The sequence below is a fragment of the Aplysia californica genome, unplaced genomic scaffold (genome assembly GCF_000002075.1).
Source record: "Aplysia californica isolate F4 #8 unplaced genomic scaffold, AplCal3.0 scaffold00874, whole genome shotgun sequence".
NCBI classification, from domain to species: domain Eukaryota; kingdom Metazoa; phylum Mollusca; class Gastropoda; order Aplysiida; family Aplysiidae; genus Aplysia; species Aplysia californica.
The window spans coordinates 192,255-200,060 of record NW_004798144.1 but is presented as its reverse complement, the minus strand read 5'-3'; the positions used below and the strand labels follow the sequence as shown (position 1 = coordinate 200,060).

General features: G+C 39.0%; 1 long non-coding RNA gene across 1 annotated transcript in view; it reads right to left on the bottom strand.

Moving 5' to 3' along the window:
- The window catches only part of LOC118478718, a 3,030-nt gene extending 1,136 nt beyond the window's left edge, over positions 1 to 1,894 (bottom strand). Inside the window, exon 1 of the long non-coding RNA XR_004859245.1 lies at positions 1,742 to 1,894. This is a non-coding gene — a long non-coding RNA (uncharacterized LOC118478718). The remainder of the gene's footprint in view (positions 1 to 1,741) is intronic.
- Positions 1,895 to 7,806: the final 5,912 nt, after the last annotated feature.

Genomic DNA, 7,806 nt, shown 5'->3' with positions numbered 1-7,806 from the left:
ATTTGCATACACACATACACATACACATACAAACACACACACACACACACACACACACACACACACACACACACACACACAATAAACCACATACAGAGACACACACGCAAACACGCACAACACGCACATAAACACATACATTTCAAATGCGAATGAAATCTCCAATACTCAATCCTTTAAAGAAAAGTCAGCAACCCCCTCCCAAAAACAAGGACAACGACAAACAAGCAAACAAACAATTAAAGAAACCAAGCAAACTGATCCTTACGAAAACAAAACACACCCAAAAAAAACGAACACCCACCCCACCGAAAAAGTAAAAAATTGTAAAATTCAAAAAAGCAAACAAAAAAGCAAACAAAAAAGCCAAACTAATGCAATCAAAACAAAACAAGACAAAACTACAATTAATTGTAACAACAAGAAGATCACATTCGCCTCAGCAGAACCATCATTATATGTGAGGCAGCGTGGTGGAATCAGGCTCTCGTCAATTTTTGGGCACATCGAGTTATTGGTATCATCTTAAAGCTTGTTCAATTGTCTTTATTTGGAGGGGAAAAAAATCCGTTTATCTTAAATACAAGTCGAGATATTTGAGAATGAAGGAGGTGGGGTTACCTGTTTTCTGAACTAAAATTAGAGAGAAAATGGCCGCCAAAGATTAGTAATTTCCTCAGCTTAAAGAGTTCGTGGTAACAGAAAATTTACAATTTTTTTAGCCTTTAATCACCTTTTTTCAGAAAAATCCACACAGAAATTAGTTCTTTAATGAGCATGAAAGGTGTTGAACCCCCAAAATTGATAAAAATTCACAAACCTGCGGAAAAATGCAAGTTTCTTCACTTTGATTATTTTGACAAGAGCCTGATTCCACCACGCTGCCTCACATATTATTTCTGAAGTAACTTTTGAAGATAATGGCACATTGAAAAAACAATTCATTCAATGGATACCTGTATCAGTCAGCAATAGGCAGCGCAAAATAAAAGTAAAAATCATTATCTTTGAAATAAAAAAGAAGGATCCAAATCCAAAGCATTTGGTCCTTAAGAATTTTCGTCATTGCTAAAACTGTGCTACTTCTGCAACTTCTTCTACTGCTACTGCTACTGCTACTGCTACATCTTCCATTGCACAGTTTTCCTAAAATTTGAAGTGGATTTTCCAGTCAGAAGTTAAGCCAAAGTTTTACAATCCACGAACCGGCTGCTTTATAATTGAGTAGTCTGCGCAAATAGCCTACATTATGTTTTCGAGATAAGTAAAATATGCAGCTATTAACTAGATCAAATTAAAAACAGAAACCAAAGTCCTCGATCATTGTATTCCAAAAAAGAATTATCTTGCCTGTTCAAATTACCATGAACAGAAGGTCCTGTTGAAAGTTGAAGAATAACTATCCACGCACTATTCGTCTTGCTCGTTGAGCGCTTTACGGAAATACCAATGTGCCCTGGAGATAAAATTATGTTACAGACTTAACCAAAGTGAAAAAAAAACAATAGACCTAACAGAAGAAAAAAAAATCTGTGCTGGTCTATTCTTCTAGACCCAGAAAATATGACGATGATAAATACCTTTACAATACAAGAAAATATTCTAAAACGGTGAATAAGACGCAGGGAAAAACTTTTCAACTATCCAGTCAATAGCTCCGTCCACTGTTCAGAAATGTGAAGCAGGAAAATAAAACCACAATCAAGGGATGTGAGCGCTATTGTGTGGAGACAAAACTCACTTGGTTAGGGCGGACAAAACGTTTTGATCTCATTGCCTTGTGGCCCTTGTTGGCTCGTCACCTGTCGAGTTTTTCTCTTCCACTGTCTGTTTCTTCGTTTGTTTTGTCTGTGCGTCCCTCGAAAAAGCAAGCAAGCAAGTTGACAATCTACTCAGAACTAATCCGCACACATGCCCCACGCCCTCGCGGATCAGAGCAACGCATAGAGTTAGAAACAGGCACAGACGGAGCTTATTGCTTCAGGCTTTACGTTTATCCTTTTAGAATGTGTTAAACCGTACGAGAACCAATGTCAGTTCAGTTTACCGTGCTGTGTTGCAGTGACGTGCGTATGTACATAGTTTGAATCCTCATTTGGATACTACTACACCTGTTTTCTGATCTGATGTTGTTGTTTTTTTTCTTCTACAGCTGTTCATCTGAGTCCTGTCGGAGATGGATGAAGAGTTGCAGATCACTACCCTCATATTGAACCTTGCTGTTCATACAGGGAAGTTAATTCTGTTAAGCCCTTAATCATCCTGCTAGTTACAACTGGATCATTTTGAAGACAGGATACTTAGACTAAAGAACCAGGAAGAAGTACTGGGGGAGAGGGGGGGGGTCACAACTAGATCATTTTGAAAACTGGATACTTACACTAAAGAACCACGAAGAAGGAATGGGAGAAAAAAAGAGGCTGTACACCCTAAATAAACATCGATCAAGAACATGTTTTAAAGTAGGTGTTTTACGCCCCTATCGATACGATTAAGATCATTTAGGAGGCGGTGTTGACCCTGCCTGTCAGGCCAACCCAGGCTGAGGGGGGTACTATGTCCCTACAGAGAGACAGAGATACTCGATAAAAATTCTTCCCAGACGGGAATCGAACTTGAATTTTCTTCTGCGTGCGACGGTGAAGCGACTTAGCACTACTCCACAAACTCCAATCTAAAATACCTTGACATAACTTTTCTCGCATACTATTCCATCTTTAGACGTGCTGCATCGCTAGCTGGTGGGTATTGCGTGGAGAGTACTGAAATTTTCTTTAAAAATCGAGATTTCAAGAAAACCCAGTTAAGGGTTCGAACCACAATCGCTTTCACCAGAGCCTAGATTAATGCCAACTAAACCACCGATGTACAAAATCACTGACTAGGAGGACTTCTAAACAGCGCTCGGAGAGTGATAGACTGATGGCATATCATGCCCCAAATGAACACTTTAGATCATTTAGGAAGCGGGCTGTTATAACCGACGTGGTCTGAGCTGGGAACAGGCTAAGATAATCTTTATTGCCCATATTCTGGCACATTGGTTTGGTGTTTCACAACGTACACACATACGCACACACACGCATACACGCACAAATGCACACACACACACAAACACAAACAAACATACACACACACACATACACGGTAACACACACGCACACATACGCACACACACACACACACACACACACACACAAACACACACTCACACATGGTACACCGTCTGGCCTTTATACACAATCGTTGTTTTTTTTAATGCTAGCTAATAAGGGTATTTATTATATGCAAAATGTTAATAAAATCAAACCAAAGATGCTGTCAAACAAACATCCCCCACTCAAAACAGATACCAGTCACCCACGCCAATTTCTCCCAACATCAGTAACTTCCCTTTCAGCTACCTCCCCTCCCTCCCTCAACTAAACCACATCAAATTACTACAGCAGCAAACAAAACATCACAACAACAACAGCAATAACAGCTGCAGCAGCAACAACAACAGCAACAACAACAACAACAACAACAACAACAACAACGGCAACACTAACAACAACAGCAGCAGTAACAAAAAAGAACAAAACAACAAGACTATTTGAGACAAACCCAGCAAAAAGCAGAAACTCCCATCACCACCCCACCCCACAAATAAAAAGGCCAAAACGACCAAGACAGTCTCCGTCTATCATGCCTCTTTCTCTGTGGTCCTGCAAGGTTGAGAGCCGAGCGGTTAAGCAGTTACTTCCCCTTTCTCTGCCCCGACACACCAATCTGGGCAACATTTTCGAATTTTCAAAAGTCACGTTTACATGGAGGTATCCAAATGTTCAAAGCTCATTGGGTGCAAAACTGCCGTATTTGGGGGGGCGCCAGGCATTTGTTACGGAACACTCGAATTAGTCGCCTGGCCGGTGATTGGGACGGAAAAAACCTCCTTAGAATTATTCTGAATCAATATTTTAAAATGTTTATTGGTTTATAGGTTTGCATAGGCAAGCGAGGGAGGGAAAGACCAAGAGCAATTTACTTGGAGAGCCTTAACTGAGGGGAGATGCAGAAGGATGAGTTCAATATATAGCTTTTTTGAGAGCATCTGTGCTAAGGAATAAAAGGAGAACCGTTGTTTCCGATTTCTGTCGCAGATCTGGCACATGATGATAGGTTTAACGCTCCTTGCAATACGTTATGGTTATTTATGAGGAGAGATGTTCAAATTTAACGTCCATTTCCGATAGGATCGAACAAAATGGGAAAATGTGTGCGAAGTGCCTTTGCCAAAGATACAATGTTGGGCCGAACAAAGCCTCTAGCCCTGAATCGGCAGTTCCCCGCAAAAGAGTTCGATAGCCTAATCATTAGATCACTGGCACAACTTCTGCATCAGTGGAGATACACAACACTGTAACACATTTCGTTAAGCTGCATGTTATAGGTTAGTGTTGGTACGTCACACTCAACGCAAATAGGTCATGTAAGTGCCTAAGATAAGAGATGTTAGTAGAGAATTAACATACATAGAAACAGAGGAGGAGGAAAGATAAAGAGGGTTGATATTTGATAGGAAAGAAGAAGCAAACCACACCAGAGCAACCGCCAACCTTCCAAAAGCTGCCTGCAAAAGACTTGGCTTTATTTATTCGTTCTGTTTATTGGTAGTTTTCTTTTGCTTTCTTTTTTCGTGTTCTTCTGCCCGCGTGTCTGTCTGTAGGGTTCTGGCCCATTCATCTGAACGCACTCGAGCGCGCGCGAGTGTACGCACACACACACACACACACACACACACACACACACACACACACACACACACACACACACACACACACACACACACACACACCTACAGACGCAACTACAAATCACACGCCAAGATATTACAATATATTGATATTGAATGAATAAACTGGTCATATCAGTCAAAGCTGTGCTAATAACGATGTGATTTTTTTAAAAACCCAAAAGTTCCCACATTGCAACCCCCTCCCCTCCCCCCTCCCCTAAAAAATGACAGGATCCCCCCTCCCCTAAAAAATGACAGGATAAATAAATAAATGAATAAGTAAATAAATACATAAATAAATAAATAAGTAAATAAAACATTAAGTCAATAAATAAATAAATAGATAGTTCTAAAAAATATAATATATATTGTACACATCATCAATATGAATAAAAATCATGTATAAAAGAAATTATCGATCCATTATAACAATATAGCGTTAGTATTGTCCTAGAAAGCCACCCGCTGCTAGGGAGAAAAGCACGCCCTGTCTTTTACAGGTGAAATTCACCCCATCCACCCCACCCCGCTATACCGCCAACTTCATAGTCGCCCCCCTGTAGGCGGTATGACGGGGGTTGACTGTAATACAAACATGAATCAAATTTCTATCTGTGGGTGATTTCAGGTGGTCTGGTGTGGTTTGTCCTTTATTTCCTATCAAACACCTATCGTCCGTATGTCTCCTACTCCTTTAATTTCTATGCCTCTGTCTTGTAGCCCACCTAATCATAGGCATTTGTATTTGTATGAACAATTTGTGTTGCACGTGCCGTAAAACTCACACTAAAACGGCTGAAACTAAGAATTCAATCTGCGCCAACACAGGTCTTAGGCCTAAGCTACTTTGTCTGATAAAATAAAATGACGGTGAAATGTTCACGTCCTCATGGACGCAATTTAGATTTTAATTTTGTCTGGAAAACTTTTCAATGTCCTTTATCAGTCTGATATCGACCCCAACATCTGTCGTGTGTAATGAAAATCATTATATCAAACATGCACTGATATCTCTTTTCGCAATAATGATAATGATAATGGTAATGATAATGAATGCATTTATAATAAATATAGAGCATGTCCATGTTCCACAGCATGCTATTTATGCTTTACAACTATGTATACAGTTGGAATAGCCCTTTTGAATCCACAATGAGGTGATCTAGATCGTGGGTTTGTTTATCCTAAATCATGAATCGTCGGTTTTTAAAAAAATCCTTTATTTATTTAGTAAAATATGTTTGGAAGCCAATACGCTCAAAATAAATCCCAAGTAAAATTTTGGCTTGAGCTCTTAAACCTGAAAAACAAAAGCAACGGGAATCAGCCACTGTGGGGGTCCAATCGTCTCGTTTGTAAAACTCTCTAGTAAAATTTATCCTGGCATTCATTTTCCCTGCACACCGGTCGAAGTAATCCGGAAGTTGGATCATGTCCGCTGGTGTGCAGACCAGAGCTTCAGATGTCAATAAATGATTGACGTGTACTTAGTTGTCTCCCCAGGCAAAACCAACGAGATGAACATTACCTCTGCATCCTCGCCAACACGAGTCGACAACGCTTACCTCACACGCAATGCTCCAACTCGCCACTAAAAAGGTGATTTTTGCTTATAATACATTCTCCCCCTTCTATAATGAATCCCTTAGGCACTTAGATCTATAATAATATTATGAACTTATTTATACATAGCAACAGAAGAACATCTTCACTGTTTTTCATCGGTGTGTTTTTCTTTTTCTTTTTTAACGAGCAACAGAAATTTTCCACCGTTTTCATCGCTACTGCTAAGATCTGTAAGCCCAACTTCTCGATGAGGAATGGGAGTACAAAGCATTTTTCTTTTTCTTTTTCTTTCCTTTTTATTATTATATATTTTTAAAAAACCCTTTTGTCTGTCTATTTCCAATAGCCCAAATTTCAAAAGTCATGTCGTTCAAGCAACTACTTTTTGCATGGTGGAAATCAAAGGTAAACTGATATCTCTTTCCGTAATAATTATTATGATAATGGTAATGGTAATTAAGTAATAATGATAATGATAACGATAATGAAAATGACAATGAAGGCAGTTATAATAAATATAGAGCATATCCTTGCTCTACAGCGTGGTCTATATTAAGCTTTATAACTATGTATACCGTTGGAAGGACCCATATTAAAATTTGAATTTAAATAACGTGGCGGCCTAGAAGTCGTGGGTTTATTTATGTGCTAAGTATATTTTGTACTTTTTCGGGAGGGGGTCAAAACTGTCTTCCTACTCAGATCAGTCCAATCGGAGACAAAAGTGGAATAATTCGTCGAATGTAGGCTCTCTGAGCTTTTACAATAGTATAACAATACACCCCAACAGACCCGACAGTCCTTTGGAACATTCTCAGAAAGCATCAATTGCACAATTAGTCTTCTTATAGACAAACACAAACATACTCACAAAATTGTATATTGATCGCAGGACACTCACTTCTATCTATGTAAAGCGAGGGTAATGTGTATAGTGTGTTTTTCCTAAAGACACAAAATTGGGCTTTAGCTGGGATCCGAACCAATAGCCTCACTGTCACAAACCCTGTAGCCTAACCACTGTACCACACTGTTCTAAAATGAACCGATGATTTCAAACATCTGTGCTCGCTGCTTTTTTAAATATTGTGTTGAATGTACATGTACATTAGATATAGATCTATTAATAATTCTTGTTTTCTTTCTCTCTATTATTATTTTTTCTTTCGATTTTTTCTTTTAACGTTTTCGGGACTAGTTTCATTCTCTTAAAAAATAAAATTTGATTCGTGTTTTAAGAAAAGATTGCTTTTAAAAAATGACAAATGTGCGCGATTGTGTTTTATGTTAAAAGAAGAAAGAGAGCTGTCAATGTCAAGGAAAGCAAGCCGTGTCTATAATGAGTTTAATGGGGAAAGAGAAGCTGATGAACAGACTCGAGGTCAACAGGTGTATGTCAATAAAGAATGCACTTATTCCTTCTTGGGGAAAAGGAAGAAGAAAAAATGGAAAAGGGGAAAGGG